This window comes from Apodemus sylvaticus, chromosome 7 (genome assembly GCF_947179515.1).
Source record: "Apodemus sylvaticus chromosome 7, mApoSyl1.1, whole genome shotgun sequence".
Taxonomy (NCBI): Eukaryota; Metazoa; Chordata; class Mammalia; order Rodentia; family Muridae; genus Apodemus; species Apodemus sylvaticus.
Window position 1 is genome coordinate 39,349,750 of NC_067478.1, and position 21,922 is coordinate 39,371,671.

Here is a 21,922-nt window from a genome sequence, read left to right on the forward strand (position 1 = left end):
TTTACTAAAGCTCAAAGCACACATTGCACCTAACACAATAATTGTGGGTGACTTCAACACTGCACTTTCCTCAAAGGACCGATCAGGAAAACAGAAACTAAACAGGGACACAGTGAAATTAATTGAAGCTTTGGAACAATTAGGGTTAACAGATATAGAACATTTCACCCTAAAGCAAAAGAATATACCTTTTTCTCAGCACCTCATGGTACCTTCTCCAAAATCGACCATATAATTGGTCACAAGACAGACCTCAACAAATATAAGAAGATCAAAATAATCCCATGCCTCCTATCAGATCATTATGGAATAAAAGTGGTCTTCAAAAGCAACCAAAACAACAGAAAGCCCACATACACGTGGAAACTGAACAGTATTCTTCTACTCAATGATACCTTGGTCAAGGAAGAAATAAAGAAAGAAATCAAAGACTTTTTAGAATTTAATGAAAATGAAGACATTACATACCCAAATCTATGGGACACAATGAAAGCAGAGCTAAGAGGAAAACTCATAGCCCTGAGTGCCTCCAAAAAGAAAATGGAGAGAACATACACTTGCTGCTTAATGACACACCTGAAAGCCCTGGAGCAAAAAGAAGCGAATTCACCCAGGAGGAGTAGAAGGCAGGAAATCATCAAACTCAGGACTGAAATCAATCAAGTAGAAACTAAGAGAACCATAAAAAGAATCAACAAAACCAGGAGCTGGTTCTTTGAGAAAATCAACAAGATAGATAAACCCTTAGCCAGCCTAACCAAAGGACACAGAGACAGTATCCAGATAAACAAATTAGAAATGAAAAGGGAGATATAACAACAGAAACTGAGGAAATTCAAAAAAAATCATCAGATCTTACTACCAAAGCCTATCCTCAACACAACTGGAGAATCTGGAGGAAATGGACAGTTTCCTAGAGAGATACCAAACAACAAAATTAAATCAGGATCAAATAGATCATCTAAACAGGCCCATAACCCCTAAGGAAATAAAAGGGGTCATAGAAAGTCTCCCAACCAAGAAAAGCATGGGACCAGATGGCTTCAGTGCAGAATTCTATCAGACCTTCAAAGAAGACCTAACACCAATAGTCTTCAAACTGTTCCACAAAATAGAAACAGAAGGAACACTACCCAACACGTTCTATGAAGCAACAGTTACATTGATACCAAAACCACACAAAGATCCAACAAAGAAAGAGAAGTTCAGGCCAATTTCTCTTATGAATATCGATGCAAAAATACTCAATAAAATTTTTGCCAACTGAATCCAAGAACACATCAAAACGATCATCCACCACGATCAAGTGGGTTTTTCTTAGCTCCTTCACTTGCTTGTTTTTGCTTTCCTGTAATTCTTTAAGAGATTTTTGTGTTTCCTCTTTCATGACCTCAGCCTGTTGACCAAAGTTCTCCTGTATTTCTTTAAGTGTTTTTTGCATTTCCTCATTATTGGCTTTTGTATTCTCCTGGATTTCCATGATTTTTGTGTTTCCCTTGCAAGGGCTTCTAACATTTGATCCATTTTCTCCTGAATTTCTTTAAGTATGTCCTTCATGTGTTCCTGTACCAGCATCATGACCAGTGATTTTAAATCCAAATCTTGTTTTACTGGTGTGATGGGGTAATCAGGACATGCTGGTAAAGGAGAATTGGGTTCAGATGTTGCCATATTGCCTTGATTTCTGTTAGTGATGTTCCTGCATTTGCCTTTTGCCATCTAGTTCTCACTGGTGTTAGTTGGTCTTGTCAATGCTGGACTCACCAGTGCAAGCTGCCCCTTCCCAGGTGGCCTCTGGTGCACAGCTTACCTCCTGCACTGCCTGGAGACAGGGTGCTGCTGCCCAGGCTGTTCAGATCCCGAAGCAGGCACCCAAAGGCTCCCGCTGGGGCCCGCTGGATTCACTGGAGCACACCGACTTCTCCCAGCTGGCTGCCCGGAAGCCTCTCTAGCCTCTTGCAGGACCTGGAGATGTGATGCCACTGCCCAGGCTGATCTGGATCCAGAAGCGGAGAGAGTTGAGCTGAGGGCACCCACCTAAGGCCTTGCCCCAGATTGTGTCTGTGGACCAGATGGAGCCCGTGTGCACCCCCAGGGAGCGACAGTGTATGCTGCTGGGACCTCCCCTGTGTTCTGATCACTCCGCTGGGCAGCCGATCCCCCAACCGGGCTGGCGCACACAAGGTTAGCCTGGCCACTCAGGCCCTGAGTCCAGGCAAAAGCTTGGGAGGCCAAGGTCCGAGCAAAGTTCCCCTAGGGCTATGACTGTTAATTGGGTCCACCAGGTGACCCGGATGGCGAGCGTGTGTGCTCGCGCTCCCCGAAAGCGCCGGGAGCGTCTGCTGTGCTAACAACCTCCTGGGCGGGTTGACACACAGATGGCCCACCAAGCCGCCCAGTTCTTGGGGTCAGTCTTGGGCTTTTTGGGGCCTAGACCCCCGCTTTGTTAGCATCGGGCTATGCCTGTTATGGCTCTACCCGCCAGAGCTCTCTGTCGTCCTGTAGGCAAAATGGCGGCGCACATGCAGGCCAGGGCAAAAAATCTCCTGGCTGGGTTGGCACCCCGATGGCCCCCCGAACAGCCCAGGGCCTGGTTGCAGGCCAACGCCCGTCGAGCTCAGACCCCCGCGGTGTTGGCCTCGGATTATGTTTGTGTACCTCAGTCTGTCCGATCTCTCTGGAGTCCGAAACCAAGATGGAGGTGAGCCTCTCCTGAGTGGCGGGAGGCCGAGTTCTGAAGTGGCTTCCGTGCAGCGAAAGGCGCCGCAAAACCGCAGCTGCTTGCAGTCCAGCTGGTCAGCGAAGGTCAGTGGTCGTGGGCGCAGGGCCTAACTGGACCCTGTGTCACCTTTGTTCCACTGCTGATGGCCCTTCAGCTGGACCAGCCACTGTTGCACTGCCGCCACCGCTGCCGCCGCCACCGCAGCCCTCTGTCTCAACTCATCTTTTTCTAATACAATAAGCTTTATGATCAAGCCTCAGAACAGTGTCATTTCCTGTTTTTGAAGTGAGAACAATCCATACTTGTTCTTGCGCCATGTCCACAATCTACATATCCTGATTAGGCATTTACAATCCATTAAATGCCATAAATTAGGCACTTAATGAAATATGTAGCCTTTCCTCTATGCTGATATGGTCATGTTACTTTGAAAGTTTTACTAGGATGAGCATCTCCAAAAAAATGCTTTGCCTATGTTATGTGTGCATTACTCCCTAATATTATCATTTCATGTATTTTTATACTGTGCTAAGTATTATCAGTATTTTATAGGGATTAAAGGCACTTGGAGAACGTGTATGGGTTACAGCCCTATAGGACACACTGTAATATAAGGGTTTGCTTAGTTTCAGATATTTATGCACAGGAGGGTCTGGTAAAAATTCTGATCAAATACTCAAGCAACAGCACATAATAATAATGTAAGCTATGTCTAAGAAGTAAAGGGAAAAAGCATGGCGTCCCTTTGTTAAATTCACATTATCAGAAATTATCCAAGTATCACCCGAAGGAACAAATCATAAATTCCAAAATCTTAAGTTCAATATTCAGTTAGCACAACATGCTGGGAGACAATAAATTTGATGATAGCTGGCAACAATAATGTAATCAAGTATCAAGTACCAACGTGTATGGAATTACAACACATAAAAGAGCAAAATGAACTTCATGTCTCAAATTCAGAGGTAGCACTGGACAGGATTCAGAATAAGAAAATATGTCCTCATCTTTAGTGGAGGGACATTTTGAGACAGGGTTTCTCTGGATACCCTTGGCACTCTGTGTTGCAACTCACGCTATAGACCCAGCTTGCCTAGAACTCAGATATCCAGCCCTGGCTCCTGAGTGTTGGGTTTCAAAGTGTGTGCCATCACTGCTCAGCTTGAAAACATATTCTTTTCAGTAGGCATAGTGTACTCACCCCATCGCACATGTGCATACAAGAATACAGTGTATCTGTGTGTGTGTGTGTGTGTGTGTGTGTGTGTGTGCTGCTTCACAAGGACATGTGAATACAGTGTGTGTGTGTGCTGCTTCACACAGACACATGAATAGAAGAACACAGTATATGTGTCCTGTACCTGAACCCCCTGCTTTCTTCTCTCATTCCACCTCTCATTTTCCTCCTTATTGACCAAGAAAACCTTTACTTTGTTCACACCTTATACACATGTGATTTTATTTTTTACATAAAAACCTATACCCTCAAGTGAGAAAGAAAAGCACCCCATTCTTGTCTTAATCAATGTAATACATTTAATGTGACAATTTTATTCACATCTATTTTCTGCAGATGACATAATCCCATGTTGCTCAATGGTTTTCATGGTGTCTTAATTTAAGGTGTGCATTGCTGTGATCAAACACTATGATCATAAACAACTTGTGGTGGGAAGAGTCTATCTCAGGATACAACTCTCTCTTCACACTCAGTTCCTGAGGTAAGTCAGGATAGGAAGTAAACAAAGCAAGAACCAGAACTCAGGAGCAGATGCAAAGGCCATGTAGGAGAACTGTTCTCTGGCTTGCTCACCAGAGCTCACTCAGCCTGATTCTTGTAGCACCCAGGACCACCAAGATAGGTGGTCCTTTAATCCCAGCACTTGGGAGGCAGAGGCAGGTAGATTTCTGAGTTCGAGGCCAGCCTGCTCTACAGAGTGAGTTCCAGGACAGCCAGGGTTACACGGAGAAACCCTGTCTTGAAAAAACCAAAAACCAAACCAAACCAAATAAACAAAAAAAACTATCCAGAATACATAACATTAGAAGAGGAGGGGATTCCCCACACCCCATTTTAATTTTTGAAATTATAATTTAGTTACAACATTTTGCTCTTCTCTTTCAGGAGCAGTTATTTAAATTAAGCAAAATACAAGTAACCTGAAAATTCAGGATGCTAGGAATGCAACCTTTCAGGAAGTTAGCATTTCACATGGAATATTTGATGTCTTAGAAATCTTTTCTGTGAATACTTCTGCTAATAGTAAGCTTTATGTTCTCTGGCAGCATTATTGATCAAGTGAAGGAACGGTTACATATAAGCAGGGAAACATACAAGAAAGCCACAAGAGTTTACAATCTCGAGGATGTTACAATATGTTTGAAACTGTTGACCTTATTACAACAGTAATGAAAGTTGGTTATGAAAGTTGGAGTTGTATATAATGAATGTGTAATGTAAATTTGACCTGTGTGTGTTATATAATATATAACATAAATTTGTCATGTGTGTGTGACTGAGGTGCCTGTCAAGTGGACCATGAAGACATGAGGGTTAAAGAGGGCATAGAATGACAAGATATATCATTCTCCTTTCTTTACAATAGGCTCTCTCACAGAATCTGGAGTTGGGTGACAGCCAGCAACAACTGGAAATTCCTCTGCCCATCCCCCCAGCAATGTAGGATTACAAGTATGAATAGCTCTGTCCAGCTTTTTTGTGTGTGAGGAGATTCCAACTCAGCTCTTCTGCTTTCCTAGCAAGTGCTCTTTCTCAAAAAGCAGTTAACTTCCCTGAAGCTAATCTTATGAAGCTATTTGAAAGGATGTGCTGTTGTTGTGTGCAAATCTTTCAAATGGAATCACTGTAAATGGCTTTTAAGTATGTGAATGGTAGTTTAATATTTTGATGATACTGTGTACAAGTTTGTGGAAATAATTGGTAAGCGATAAATTACAACTTACGAATGCATATTTATCTTCAGTTTCTATTATTCATAGGCCATGCAGTACACATGTATTTGCACAGTTGACACAAGTTTTAAAAGAGTATCCAAATATAACACACGAATGGGTTTTTTCCACACAAGGTTAATGTGAAGGACATGTACTTCAATTTGACTTCATTTATAGCAGGCTAGAAGGATAAATATATCTCAGTGCAATTTCTGTAATCCCATGCAAAACAGGGGTTCTATACATGAGATAATTTCTTGACCACATCTACCAGTGGTGATAGAGTGAATCACTGAGTGAAGTCTGGGACCGGTTACTGCTCTAATTTGTGTCAAAACACTGGTGATTTCAGTAGGGACTAATGTGACAGTAACTCCTTGCCCTTCTTCCTTACTATCCCTATAGTTTAGCAGAACTTTTTCTGGGCTTGTTTTTCCTCTAATGTGTATAGTCTTGCTCTGTTTATGAAGCTTCTGGATGACACTGAGTTCAACTCTGTCTTTGCTGCTCACTGTAGCTAGTCACCAGGAGCCCCTTAGATATGAATCCTTCACCAAATGAAGGACAAACTGCTAAGATTTGAATATCTTTAGGGTATATTGCCCCTAAAAAGGGTTCTATACTCTATTCTCTTAATGGCCTTATCTGTCCAGTGAGTTTGGTGAGAAAGAGGTAATAAAGAAAAGAACTCTCTGGAAGGAAGGGAGCATGCTAGAGGGTTAAGCTATACTCTATGGACACTGTTCTCTTATGCAGTATCAGGAACAAGGAAATTAGTGGGAAGAAACCTTCAAGACTCTATGGATAGTCTAGTACAGATCATTGAGCCACTATGGCACTTGGAAAATGGGGAAATATCTGTAGAAGGATAAAGGCAAGGAACTATAAGGAGGAATATTGAGGTGTATGAGGTTGGAGGTGGGGACATGGGGCTCTGAAGGACATACTACTTACAAGCAGGAGGCCCAGACTTCGCAGTCACTAACACGGTGCTATCCCTGCTAATACTGCCTACTACAGTGGAGCCAAAGACAGGTAAACCATGAGAGGATTCGGGAGACGCTGGCACACTAGTGATGAGCAGAGGCCTTGAGCATAATGAAGAAGCTTCAGGGATGATACTTGCAGGAAACACATCTCTGAGATTATGAACTTATTCCCCTACAAAGGCAAGACAGGTAAGGCTGTAACAAGTGAAAGACACAAATAGTGACAGCACAGAGGACAGACCCAGCCTTATACCTAGAGAGGTACTGAGAGAACTGATGTCCAAATACCTACTATGGTTCATTAGTCTTGGGAATAACTGTAATTCACTAGAACTCCCAAACCCATGTTCTGAATTTTGGAGGCTAAACCAAGAAATTCCTTAAAGGTGGCCAAGGGTTTGCTAGAGCTCAGATCCCACTTCAATCACTAACTAGGTCAGAGGCTCCAAGATGGATGTCACCTCAGTCTGAGGTGAGGAACACAAACTACATAAAGTCATGCCTTACTTGGATTTTTACTGCTGTGAACAGACACTATGACCTATGCAAGTCTTACAAAGGATAACATTTAATTGGGGCTAGCTTTCAGGTTCAGATATTCAATCCATTATCATCAAGGTGGGAACATGGCAAAATCCAGGCAGGAATGGTGCAGGAGGAGCTAAGAGTTCAATATCTTCATCTGAAGGCTGCTATCAGAATACTGCTTCGAGGCATTTTGGATGAGAGTCTTAAAGACCACACCCACAGTGACACACCTACTCCAATAGGGCCACACCTTGTAATAGTGCCATTCCCTGGGCCGAACACGGTCAAGCCATCACAAGTCATATATTAAGGACATGCTGTTTTGACAGAATGAAAAGTCATTGTGACTGTTTAGATACTCCACCCTGTTGAGTGCATGTAAATGAGTGCTTCACAGGGAAGAGAGGAAGTGGTGCTACAAGACCCAAAGAACAAGGGAAAGGACCAGCTTCTCCTGCAGCATTGGGCCCATGCTGAAAGATATTTACCTCCAGGTTCTTGAGGAAAGAAAGTTGATAAACTCACCGTGATACAGGCTAATACTCAAAAGTGAAAACAACACTTCACTGCCTCCATGATCCTTAATCACACCTGCCAACTAACAAGATCTGAGTTCTCCAAGTATGACCCTGATGTTTGATTAGATTAAGTCATCTTGGGAAGGCCTGTTTCCTGTAGGTACAATCATTCTCTTGGATGGGATCCTAGGCCATATAAGAGGAAAAAACTCATTCATTCATTTTTCTTTGCTTCTAGGTTTTGGCTTCAATATCACTTTCCCTTCAGTTTCTGCCTCTATCTGCTACGTCTTGATTATGGGCTCCAAATTCAATTTCCATGGCAATGTCAACCTTTTCTTGCTAAAGATGTGTCTTAATTAGGGGTTCTTTTGCTATGAAGAGATACCACAACCATGGCATCTCGTATAAAGCAAAACATTTCATTGGGGCTGGCTTGCACAGTGTCAGAGGTTTAGTCCATTATCATCATGACAGGTAAAATGGCAGAATGCAGGAAGACATGGTGCTGGAGAAGGAGCTGAGAGTTCTATGTCATGCAGCAAGTAGGAAGGGAGTGACACACTAGGTCTAGCTTGAGCATCTGAGACCTCAAGGCCCACCTCTATATTGATATACTTCCTCAGCAATTCCACACCTACTCCAACAAGGCCACACCTCCTAATAATGCTCCTTCCTGTGGGCCATGTACTCAATCATAGGAGTCTATGGGGCCATTCCTTTTGTTTTTGTTTTTGTTTTGTTTTGTTTTTTGTTTTTTGTTTTTCCGAGACAGTGTTTCTCTGTATAGCCCTGACTGTCCTGGAACTCACGATGTAGACCAGGCTGGCCTTGAACTCATAAATCCACCTAACTTTGCCTCCTAAGTGCTGGGATTAAAGGCATACACCACCACTTCCCAGCTATGGGGCCATTTCTATTCAGACCACTGCAGGATGTTTTTTGTCAGAGAATTTTATCACGGCTTCTGGGAAAGCAAACCCAACAAATTTTCCAAGGAGAGTTATAACAACAGTCATACACTTGGGTATTAGCAGTGGCAGAGGAAGGATAGTGGAAGTGTTCTGGGAAATGTAGCCTCAAAATAACAGAGCCAGAAGCAAAGCACATTCAACCTTGCCACTGCTAACTATTATACATTTGAAAGAGAAAATGCACAGAAACTTCACATATTTCTTTGTCTTTAATGACACTTTTCCCACTCCCTTAGTCTCCCAAGCACAAGTTATAAGATGACTGCTCCTAGGGTTGTCTCTCAATGGACCTGCCTAGGAACGCCTTTATGTTATTCAAATTTCATCCTCATTCTTGAGACTTTCCACATGCCTGTTATGCATATCTGGGACAATGTGGCTGACATGTGGCTCAGTCATTCATGCCTACCACAGGTGAAGCCAAGAGTAGTCTCAAAGTCTCAGCTTTCCTCTGGTTTGCCATTAGTTAATGAAAAGCAAAGATGGTGGTTAACTGCATCTTTAAATTCTGTGGTTGTATTTATACTGATAAACTAGATAAATTAAGGTTATCAACAGATTAAAAACTACAGCAAAACTTCTACATAGATTTATGTAATTGAATGGAATTAGTGTTTTCCCACAGTACCTTCTGTTGTAACGTGTGCTGTTTCTCTGGAAGTACCCGGGAGGACTTGAGGTCTTTCCACTTCAAGGGTAGCCACAGCTTGCTTTCGAGAAAATTTCCTTAATATTGCTAAAACTGGGAATGCATTCACAGGTAGAGTTATGTCAGCTTCACAACAAACAAACAGAGGAAACTGATAATAGTTGAGGGTTTGTACATATGATCATATTTCGTTTTAAGTAAGTCACTGTAATTAGAATGGTGCTGTAGGAAGATTACTGAGTTTAGTGTACAATTAATTATACATCAAGTGACGATGTACATAAAGTCTACTATGTACCACATGAGGTTGTAGGCAAATTAATTCAGGAGGGACAATAGAGAAAGAGGCACAACATGATTATTTATGTTGATTTGGTGCCAGATAGGCAGCATTCAAATCCCATTTAGAGCATCACTACTCAGAGACATTCCTGCAATCCCTCTGTGATTACACTGTTGCACCAATAAACTTGAAGTTTCATAGTGAGGCACAGGAACTTTATTGGTGTACAAGATAGGTATATAATGTTAAATCATAAGGAAAAGCACATGACTGCCCAAGTCCTCTGTGGTGTTGTGAAATGTGAGGATAGTTCCACTAGACAGGACAGACCAAATCCAGAGCACAAACTGACTGTTATATAGTGCAGTGCCCAGTGGTTGTTTGCTTAGCTTCACTTTGCTGTGCTTTGCTTCGCTTTGCTTTGCTTTGCTTTGCTTTGCTCTCTCTTTTTTGCCTATCCAGAATATTTTACAGCTTATGGAGAATATATTATATCACTTTAAGTGAGTTTGGAAGGTAAGAAGAATTTATTTCCTCTAGTTTTTTATCCCTGGGTTCTATATTAGTTATATCCATGATGCCCTGTCCAAATACCCTGACAGAAATAACCAAAAAAAAAAAAAAATAGATGCTTGGCATTTGATCTCTGACTCAATATACGAATTTCTAAGTTGTAGAAGGGCTCTGAACCAGTAAATAGATCATTTCTCCAGTGTCTTCAGCCTGTCAGGTTGCTCTCATCCAGTGATTCTGACCAACTACTCACACTGAGAGGCAACTCATGTCTTCTGTGATGACTCAGACTCCAAGTCATTCTGAATCAAGTTGTCATGTGAGGAAAGTTGGCCAAACTTGTACAAACCTTCAACATGAATTGACATGAGACATGGCTACACAGGGAATGAGTGTGCACTAGATCTTCTTATTGTTTCCTCATCAAATGAAATATTTTCTTAATTCTTTAAAAAAAACTCCATATAATGTATTTTGATCCTATTCATTCCCACCCAACACCCCAAATCCTCCTGGCTCCATTCCTATCTCTAGACTTCTTACCAACTTCAGATGCTTTTCATTTTATCTTAATAACCTACCAAGTTCAATTAGGGCTAATAATATATTCATGGGCATGTGTCTATCCTGGAATTTGATCAACCTACCAAGGACAAGACTAGTTTCTACAAATTCTCCTCCCATCAATAGTCCTCTTGGGGCCATTTTATTTATTATTAGTAGTAGCATTAGTAGTAGTAGTATTAATTTATTATTATTATCTTTGCCATTTCTATTGATGATGATGATGACATTGATGAAAAGGGCTCTAGCCTAGTCTAGCTTAAAATTCACTATGAAAAAAAGAAGAGGGAGACATTGCAGATGTGGCTGCTATGTTACAATTGTGTCAGTAGGTGGCAGAAAAGAGAAGCTATGTCTACACTCGGGTTTTGATCTATGAACATGTGAATGATTAGTAATCTTACATTTACTGAAAACAGTGAGCCTGAGAGGAGCATGAGTCTAGTGCCCAGCACCAATGCTCAGGCTCAGACAGACTCTGAGAACAGAGAACAAGCTAGAGACTAGCAGAACTCTATGTGGGAAGGCGGGCCTGGATAGGAGGGCGTTGGAGATAGATGACCTTCATATGTGGCCAATCAGGCAGATGGGCAAGAAGCGAGACAGTGATGACCACCAGGCCAGTGCCATGGAGTCTGGACAGGGAGTTAATCTGAGATGACCACCAGTCATGTACTGGGCAGGCTCGGGGGTGCAGACCATGCTCAAGATGACTCCTGCTTAGTGCCATAATATACAAGTGGGACATATACTCCAGGGACCACTCCTGAGATAACTCTAGACACTCAGAGAAACTGGGCTCCACTAAGAGGAGCAAGTAAGTGGTGGGGAAATTGAAGAGAAATGGAAACAGAAGGCTGTGAGTACAAGGAAGAAAGGAACTGGAGACTCAAGGGTAGTCACGAACAGCCTGATGTGAGTATGGTGATGCCACCTGGGAACATGGTGGGATCCTGGTCTGTGATGATGCATTGACCTGCATCATCAGGAATCTGGTACCACCAAAGGCCAGGCAAATGACTCTGGTGTGGGCTACTGCATGGGGGCATGTTGATGGCTAAAGGCTGAGTGAGCCAGTCCTGAGGACAGGAGCATTGGAGAGCTGGCTCTACTCACCTCCCATATAGTGGTGTGGATGAGAGAGAGATACACTCTGACCCTCTCCCTCCTTACCATCTATGGCAGGATGGAGATCTGGCCAAGTTGCCATGAAAGCAGGGGAGCTATCCCTGCCCCACATTCCCTTCAGCATTTCAGAGAGCATATCCTGTACCTTGACTGGATAGCACAGTAGAGCTGCCCCTGCATGAGGGGCTTGCAGTTAAGCTATCCCAGAAGGTATGAATACAGGAAAGCGAGCCCTGCTTTCTTATCTGCTGGGCTGTGGTGTAGAAAAAGGAGAGATGCCACCCTCCCCTCTCTGCTCCTCTGCCATTTATAGCAGGTGGGAGAGCTGCCCCCAACCCAGGTCATAATAGTGGGAGAACAGATCATGTTCCACACTAAATGCAACACTGGGAAGAGGGGGTTTTTCACCCTGCCTGGGCAGCAGGATAAAACTAGTCCTCATTACAGGGGTTGCTAGTGAGCTGGCCCTGGGTGTGTGAGAGTGGGTGATCTGGTAAGCCGGCCAACTAAGATACCTGTCAGGCCTCCAAGACTTTGAATTGGCTCAACCCAACACCTACCCCATTGATCAACTGCTGGTTCTATAGATACAAAACATCAGGAACTCCATGACACAGGGCAACAACAGGGTATCCCAGAAGATATCCAGTATTAGAACCTCAGATAGAGCATCAGAAGCCAGGAGAGTGTTCCAGATCAACAAGCCATTACAGTGAATATTTGTAAGCAAAAACGTATAGACAAAAGGGTATACAGTGGAACACAGTGGGACACACTACAGCTTCCACAGTACTTTTTCCAAGTTGCGGGATTATAGCAAGGGTGGAGGGTAGGTACAAGGAGAGGGGAGATAAGTGGGAATGGGGTGAATGATGTGAAATTCACAAAGACCAATAACAAAATTAAAAAAATAAGGATGATCTTGTACTAGACGTTTCTGCAACCAAAACTCTAAATCAAAGATTGCAGATTGTGCAATCATGGGCACACTATATGGAATTATTGAGATGAAACCCATGGTTTTGGATATGATAGGGATGAACTAACCCAATGATGCTACATGTTCTACCTCATAATAGCTCCAATAAACACATCACCTCATTGATGAAAGCCTGATTGTGCAGACAAACAAATGTGGACAAGAGGATGTCTGGTAACACACTTCTCTGATGACTATGTAAAGCCACTGAGAGGACAATAGAAAAGGCAACATAGAATTTAACCACCCATGACAAAGGATCCTTGATGTTCAGAGTCTAGCTGTCTTTTAAGTGTATATTGCTGGATGCTTATATAGGACCGTCACAAAGTCAAGGAAGACAATATTGTGGCTTGAAGGGAAAAGGATCAGAAGCCCTTCTCATCCCTAATTAAGAAGTTATTGTTAGTTTATGGCTTTGGTCTGAGAGAGTTACAGTTTTAATTGAAGATATTGCCCCTAGAATGTCAACCCAAGCATCAGTGGATGCCCCTAAACATGTTTAGCATAAATTGGACTAGAAAGCTTTTTTAATGATATGAATTTAAGAAAAATTGAAAAGGGAGAGTGATTATGTGAACACAGTTATAAGGGATAAATATGAACAAACACATTGCATAAATGTATCAAAATTAATAGAAGTATATTAACAACAAAATACAAAATAAAATGAAATGCCTTTCTGGAATAATGATCCAGCATAAAGCAAGCAAATGAAGACTGGAGTTCTTAGTGGACACTGTGCCTAAACTGTGTGGCTCTTTGTGCCCAAGCTGATGTTATCTAGTCTGCAAAAGCTTTTCTCCAGATCTTACTTGAGTGGGCCATGCTATGAGAAACCCAGTTGTTGGGGAATATCCACCCCTGCTTTTCCATGTAGTGAATTTAATTTTCAGGCTCGGTCGCCTGAAAAGTGGCATGTGCTTCTTTCCCTTTCAGAGCTGTGAGTGTCTGCTGCCTGCTGATTGACACACTACCATGCACTCTGACCTCTGCAGCAGCCAGGCTAGTGTGTGAGATCTCTATCAATTTGCCTTATGGCAGGCAGATACCAATCTCTTTTCCATAGAGATTATTGTGCCCTTGATGGGGTAAGAAGTGTCTCTTGAGAGGTTGAGCTAAGGAGTCCCATAATTATCTCTAAACTCTGATTCATTCATCTGTGAAGGAATATAAATATATAGCCTGGCCTTGCATGGCCCTGGTGAAGTTTGAACACATTTTTGAAGATGACTGTATTAGGATTTCTTAATTTATAACCTTTCTACTCGAATGTGGTTTGGATAATTGGGATCTTTTTTCTTGGTTAAAAAAGCTTTAGATATGCCTTCATGAACAAAATCTCCTTTTAAGTAAAGGAATCACAGTTAAACACAGCAGCCACAGACACATGGCCATTATTTGTGACTTGGAATTTGTGCTTCCTTTAAAAAATGCAAAAATAACATCAACAACAACAACAAAAACAAAAACATCACCAGTAAGCAGCCAAGATCACAGTTCTCCATCACACAAAAAACAAATTGTTACACCATTACCATCTAAAATATATCTTAGAGAGCTATTCCATAATACATACCTGATCTTCTATTCCTAGATTCTACCTGCAATTGGAAGGAAAGAAAATATTTTAAAGCTTAGATCATGTTGAATATTGTCTGCTAAGGTCTTTGGTCCTTCCACTGACATATTCTAGTTGCAGTCAAGACAGAAAAGTGTAGTCAAGTGGAGACTGTTAATGGATCCATTATTCAGTGATGTAACAGAATATCTGGAGTTTGTACTTCATGAAAAAGACAATTTCACACTTTTTGTTTTTTAATTTTAATTTTTTATTATATTCAACACAATATATATTCCTATACCAACAATAAAAATGATGGGCATATTATTAAATGAACATTAAAAGATAACATCTTCTTTGTTTTGTTTTTAGTAGAGTTTAAAATCTTGGCTCTTACTATGGTACAAACCCAAAGTAAAAACCATTTTTAGACATTGGAGCTCATTGTAATAAGGCTGTACTTCAATATCCTTCATGTCTCCAAAGGATTTTACTTCCATAGTAGCTGAGGCTAAGAGTTGACATTTTTGCTGCACCAAGGAATGAATTGCAGGCACCATTATTTGAATAAGGATTTCCTGCTTTGACCATAGTTAAAGCTATTTGACTTGAGTGACTGTCATCATTCTCATCCCACAGGGAACAGGTTACATGCATTTAAGAAATGGTACTTTCACGTATTTTTTTATGCTTCAAAGGCAGATCAGGCAAACCTGTTTGGCCTCTATGGAAGATTCCCTAACCTATATAACACACCACCTGTGAAAACTTGTATTTTTCATTAAGACGTTTTCTGTTTCTGTGGTCCATGGTAGGAATAATTTGAGTATATACCCTGATGTTTGATGTGTTGAAAGAAAGCTCCAAGTGTCCAGTGTTTGCATATTCTATGTTCAGCTGGTGAGACCTTTAAAACATGAGAGGCTTTAAAATGTCATATACCTGATCAGAGTCATGATTTCATTGTGATCCCACTGAACCATAAGGGGACCATTGAAGTAAGTTTTCTGGCTGAGAGCAAGGAAAGGCCTTCTTACCATTTTCACTGGTGCTTTCTCCTTATCCACTGGTAAGGTTGACCTGTCTGGACATTCAGGCACCCAGAGAACTTCTTCCGGATACTTGGGGGACAAGAAGTGACTGTCAGCTCACAGTATTGATTATTGTTTACACTGGGCTTTACTTGATGTGGGTAAAAGTGTATGAATTTAGTTCATGTAACTAAAGCTGATTAACAAGATGGTTCTTCTGCTGCTGGACTGTTTTCCCATAAGGCAAACTAAACATAGGGAAGACCTACAGACAAACTAGGATGTACCTGTTCATGTGGAAAAGGTCTGATTCAGATGTCATACTAAGATTCAACTGCCTTTCAAGTCATATTGTATCTGAGAAGGGTTCTGTTCAGTTCTCTCCCAGTGATCTTGTCAGTCTCATGAGCTTTGTGAGTGAGAAATATTTAGAGAACACAGAAAGACCTAGTATACCCAGGACTAAGGATGGGGACATGGCTAGGATTGGGGCACGCTGTGTGGACAATGTGTTCTAGTATGTAGCATCAACAATAAAGTAACAGGTAGAAGGGATGAGAGGACACCATGAAAATTACCAAACAGGAGGAAGTGGCTAGAGAAGGATAGGGGAAAGAAGTAATAAGAGAAGCAGGGCAGTGGTGGTGCACATCTTTAATCCCAGCACTTGGGAAGCAGAGGCAGGAAGATTTCTGAGTTAAAATCCAGACTAGTCTACAGAGTGAGTTCCACGACAGCCGGTGTTATACAGAGAAACCCTGTCTCGAAAAACCAAAATAAAAATTAAAGAAAAAGAAGAAGAAGAAGAAGAAGAAGAAGAAGAAGAAGAAGAAGAAGAAGAAGAAGAAGAAGAAGAAGAAGAAGAAGAAGAAGAAGAAGAAGAAGAAAAGTAATAAGAGGGAAGTCTGAAAGGGAGGGAGTTAGAAACAGAATCCTGTGTATCAAGCACACATGGTTCACAATCTAGTCAATAGACTGCACGTTAACCCTATAAGCATCACTGAAATTTAGTGGCAAACCAATCTGTAGAATGAGAGAATCTAGGAGAAGCAGGTATTCTTCTGAGGGTTTTAGACTATGAACCTACTGAGGAAGCTACTGTAAAGCATTTTGAGGAAAAAGACTTCTTAGATTAGAACCACATGTACACATAAGAGAAGAGATGTGTCAGACCATGCCAAGAGTGAGACATTTAAGTAGTGACAGCACACAAGACAGGCACATCCTCTGGTCAGAGAGGTGCCTGGAGGGCTGACCCTCAGGAGTCAATGTCCTTTATCTTGAGGAACATAGGCACAAATTTAAGGGAACCCTTGAATCCAGCCTGTGCATCTTGGAGGATGAACTGAGAATATCTCAAAAAGCACCAAAGATGGTCCCAAATACAGATATTTTCTCACCCATTAAGTCACAGGGTCCAAGATAGATGTCAACCTCTGATCTCCCTTGACTCAATCACTTAGTGTGCTAGTCAAAGTAAGGAGCATAGGCTGTTACAAGGTAAAGACATAATAAGGCCTTTATTTGTCAGGGCATTGCTAGTGTTGCAGTGAGGTCAGATGAGAGAATCCTGATAGTTGTTTGGCACTCTAACTTGTGGGTGTCCTTTAAAGTATGACTAAATGATCATAAGATGACCAAGAAGATACTACTACAAAAAACAAACAAACAAGGAACTATGGGGAGAGAATTAGCTTATTTTACATCATCAGGACCACAGGAGAAGTGGCCATTAGAGAGCATAGGAGAAGGCTATCCACCAGCAGAGAGATTGCCTGTACAATAGACTAAAACTCCCAAATGACCATAATGGTTTCTGGGCACTGTGATAATCTCAGTAGTCAGATGACAAGATCCAGATCCCCAAGCATGTCTGTGAGGCATTATCTTGAGGTGATAAGCTGTAGCAAACTGTGCCACTGTTAGTGACATTGTTCTTTGGGCTGAGATCCATGACTGTACAAGAAGGTGAGCTGGACACAAGCACTCCGTTTCTTTCCTTCAATCCATTGAATTGGATCTCTGCCTGAAACTCCTACATCTATGGCTCTCAGCAAATATTCACTCCATACTCAAGCTATTGTGGTGACACAGACACTCCTTTTCACTACAATCTGGGGAAGTACCTTGGATACAGCTTCCATGGAGAGCTACTAACCACAGTGGCAGGCTTGTCCATTTGATACTAACTTACATAGACTTAAAAGTGTTAAATATAAAAAACTGCCTTCAAATGACAGAGCCACAAACAAAGTATACACAAGCTGACAGGGATCACCATGATGCCTTTGAAAGAAAAGGAAAAAAACTCACAGAAACCTCCGGTCTCTCCTGCCATTTCCTTGTTTCTAGTGTTCTTTCCCAATGTGTAACACACCACTCCAGAGACCCACTCCCAAACCGTCGAACAGAAATGCTGGTATCTAATCCCAAGTCTATCTTCATTTTTGACACTTTTGATAATCACAGGGTCAATCTTGAGACAGTTGACATTAAATCCTTTTACATTACAGATGTTTGGGAACAGGTGATAGAGAGGATGGCTCACCGGTTCCTGCCTGCAGCAGGTGAAGTGACAGTGACACACACAGGACTGAACTCACTTTTCCTCTCTTTCTCATTACTCAATGAGAACAAGAGTGAGTCTAATATCCATTTTTAATTCTGTGGTTGAATTTCAACTAATGAAGTATGCAAATTAACAGTATCTACAGAAAAAGTACTAATAATATATTCATAGTTTTACATGTATCATAACAGTATCCTCTACCACTATGAAACATGATGTATTCTTTTCATTTCCACAGTACTTTCTATTTTATTATGTGGTTTTTCTGTGCAAGTTTCATCTATGAAGTTACTTCCTTCAACATCTGTCATGGGAAGAGTCCTCTTCCGACAGAGTTTTTTCAAGATATTGGATCCTGAAATATATCCAGTTGTGTATGGGATATATACACAACAAAGACAATTATGTCAGCTTCATGGCAGAAAAAGAGGAAATCAGGAAAGGTTTTGGGTTTGTACATTCCACTTTGTGACCATTCTCCAGGCAGCAGCATCAGAGATACAGTGGTATTTTGGGAAGATCACAAAGTGCATTATACAAAGCAGCATGCATTACACTTCAATATGACAATGTTCAGAGAAGAGAACAAGGTTTCTCTCATGTTGCTAAACAGCATCAAAATCCCTCTTAAAGCAACGTAAACAAAAATTTATAGAGTCTTTCACTCCTGTGTGGTTTCACTAGGATGCTTAATAGTTGACTTCCTATGAGACTTCATTGCAAAAGATATAAGTGCAAAAGCATATATGAATAAATGTAATATACTATAGAGTGTAACTTATGTACTACATTTAATTCAAATAAATGGTGTAATATGTATAGAATATTTTATTTATATATAGTGTAATATATAATATAATTCATGGTTTCTCTCACTTCTGAGTTGTGTTTATTATGAAGCTATGCACTAAACACCCTATGACTATTCTTACTCAAAAGATATGGCACCGGGTGGTGGTGGCGCATGCCTGTAATCCCAGCACTCTGGGAGGCCAAGGCAGGCAGATTTCTAAGTACAAGGCCAGCCTGGTCTACAGAGTGAGTTCCAGTACAGCCAGGGCTGTACAGAGAAACCCTGTCTCAAAAAACCAAATCCAACCTCCCCCCCAAAAAATATGGATATGCAAGTGGATATTGCTGTGTGGTGTCTATTAAAAGATGGAAGAGTCATCTACATATGAATGAATCTAGGTACAATGAGGTTTCAGTTGGTAACACATGGGCAACAGAGAATGTATTTATTCTTACTATTTACCAAAGAAGCTGTAGGAGGGCCCTCATTAGTAGAAATATGTAGTCTTCCTATCAGAACTTCAACCTGACTGGTGACTCTCAGTGAGTTATTCACTGATCAGAAGACCACTTTGAGATAATTTCTAAAAGTTGAAAGTTACTCAAAACCTAAGTGTCACATTATGGTTGGGCTGAATAGAAGCTTTCTTTCAACCAGCCAAACCTGGACATGTCCTCATCATGAACTGACAAGAATAGCAGCCTGGTGCACTGGTAATATAATAAGCAGTGTGTGTTCACATCATTTTGTAGGTAACATCCTCATTGACTATCTGCATGGCCTTTCTTAGTTCCTGCTTAGATGTGAGTTCTGATTCCAGGGCAGTGAGAGTGCACCATACCTGGTCATGCCTCCCTCACCACTCCTACCTTCTCGTTATATTTTTAAAAATTGTTCTCGGGAAAGGTCTCTATTCTAGTCTAGCATGTAATTCACTCTACAGAAAAGAATGACCTTGAACTTATGTTTCTCCTTCCTTCACTTCCCTAGGATAAGCATTAATAGGATTGAGCCATCCTGGGCACATTTTATGAAGATCTAGGATACAAGTTTTGGTCCTGGAAATGCTAAACATGTACTGAGACAACTGGGCTGATGCTCCGGTGCATATAAATATAATAGCTCCCCTTAATCAAACTACAGATTACCAAAGTATTGAAACTGTAGTTGGACTATGCAGAAAACTCTTGAAATAATAATAAGTTATGTGGTTCACTGATGAAAATATGTATCTACTCTATATTAACACTCAGAATTTGGACACTGACCACCACTCAGAGATAAAAACTCATTGACCATAGAGTTCTGACGTTTAAAGGTATATTCACTTTGGGTGTGGCAATGTACTCCCTTAATTAATAACAGCACTCTATAGGCTCAGGCAAGTGGAGCGATGTGAGATCTGGGCCAGAAAGAAGTTACACACACACACACACACACACACACACACACACACACACACACACACACAGGTCTCAAAAATAAAACAAAATCCCTAAAATTCACTAAATTCCCTAAAGAATGAGATAGCACTAACTAATATCTAAGTCATGACTAGAGTTCTTACTTGACCATGTGCCTAAATTGTGTTTCCCTTTGTCCATGCTAATATTGTCCAGCCCCTTCGGCCTTTCTGTAGACTTCATTACAATGAACCATGGGAAACCCAGTTGGGACATATCCATTCTTCATTCCTGTTCCCCTGTACTGAGTTTCATTTTTAGGTCCTGCCTCCTGAAAATAAATATGTGTGCTTCTATGCCTTTCAAAACTGACTGTCTACTGCCTGGAAGATGACACAATCTAGGACCTCTACCCACTCTAGCAGTCATGATAGTATTTGAGATCCTAATAGATTTGATATCTTACAGGCATATCCTAAAAACTGTAATTTTTCCATAGGGATTGTACCCTGGTGAATGCAATGACCACAGATACATCCATAAGTTTTTAGATCATAGTGTTGCAACAGACAAAACACAGAGTGTTTACAACAATTATTATCTTAGTAACTCCACAATACTTACTCTTTCTGCCTTTTTTAGAAGCCACCTGCAACTGAGAGGGGAAAAATACTTTATATTCCATAATCATGCAGGGTAATATATCCAAATGGTTTTGATTGATCCATTTATGTACTATAGTTGCAGCAAGAATGAAAAATCGCAGTTGATTGATAACTATATTCATGGATATGTTTATTTGAGGTTGCATCAAATTATTTGGGGCTCTGTACTTGTGACAAAAACTAGTATCTTTCATACATTTCCTGATTCATATATAGATCAAACAAACCTCTCTGGCCTCTAGAGGGTCCCAAAATCTAGAATTAGTGAAACTTTTAGTTTTCACTAATACATATTCGATTTCTAGTGCCCATGGTTTAGAACTAATTTGAATATATGACTCAACATTTGGTGCATTAGAAGCTTACTGTGGCTAGCATGTGGATGTTGAGTGTTCAGTTGGTTGGTCTTTAAAACACGAGGACTAGTGTAAACTGGAGAAACCCACTTGAAAGGGATTCGTTTCATAAATCTGGACATAATGTTGCACCACATTGTGTTGTATTGAATTGAGACCAAGTTAGTACAGTTTTTTCATCCCATCCTCTTCCTAAGTAAGTGCTCTAATAATACCTATGATATATCTGACTATGTCATGACTCAAATGTGATACCTACTGAAACGTAAGGGAATCACTGAGATAACCTTAACCCTCCTCAGTGGTGACTTTGCCTCATCTTCTTCTGAACTTGCACTGTCCGCAAGTTTAGGTAACGCTACAGGAACGCAGAGAATAACTGTCAGATGGTGGTACTGCTCATTATTTACACTGGACTTTACTTGATGCAGATAAAAGTGCATGGACTTAGTATATGTAATTAAATGTAGTAAAAGAGATGGTTGGGATAAAGCTGGATGGTTTTCTGGGAAGGTAAATAGAAAAAAATAAAGGATTTGGAGAGAAATTGTGGGAAACAAAAGAAACTTGCCCCAAGTCCTGCCATGTTGTTTCAGAACATAATGATTTTTCTTAACCACAGCTCCCATTATTCATCCTTTGTTCTCCAGAGCATAATGGCTGTTTCTAACTACAGAATAACAAGTGGATTTGATTGGTGAGACTGTAAAACCTACATTCTGTACCAGTTTGCATTGGT

General features: G+C 41.0%; 1 protein-coding gene and 1 pseudogene across 1 annotated transcript in view; both read left to right on the forward strand.

The window, feature by feature from the left end:
• LOC127689688 (zinc finger protein 717-like) overlaps positions 1 to 21,922 on the forward strand; it is a 162,707-nt gene that overhangs the window by 49,160 nt on the left and 91,625 nt on the right. The gene's annotated exons all lie outside the window — the stretch shown is intronic.
• On the forward strand, positions 10,981 to 11,102 carry LOC127690394 (uncharacterized; annotated as a pseudogene).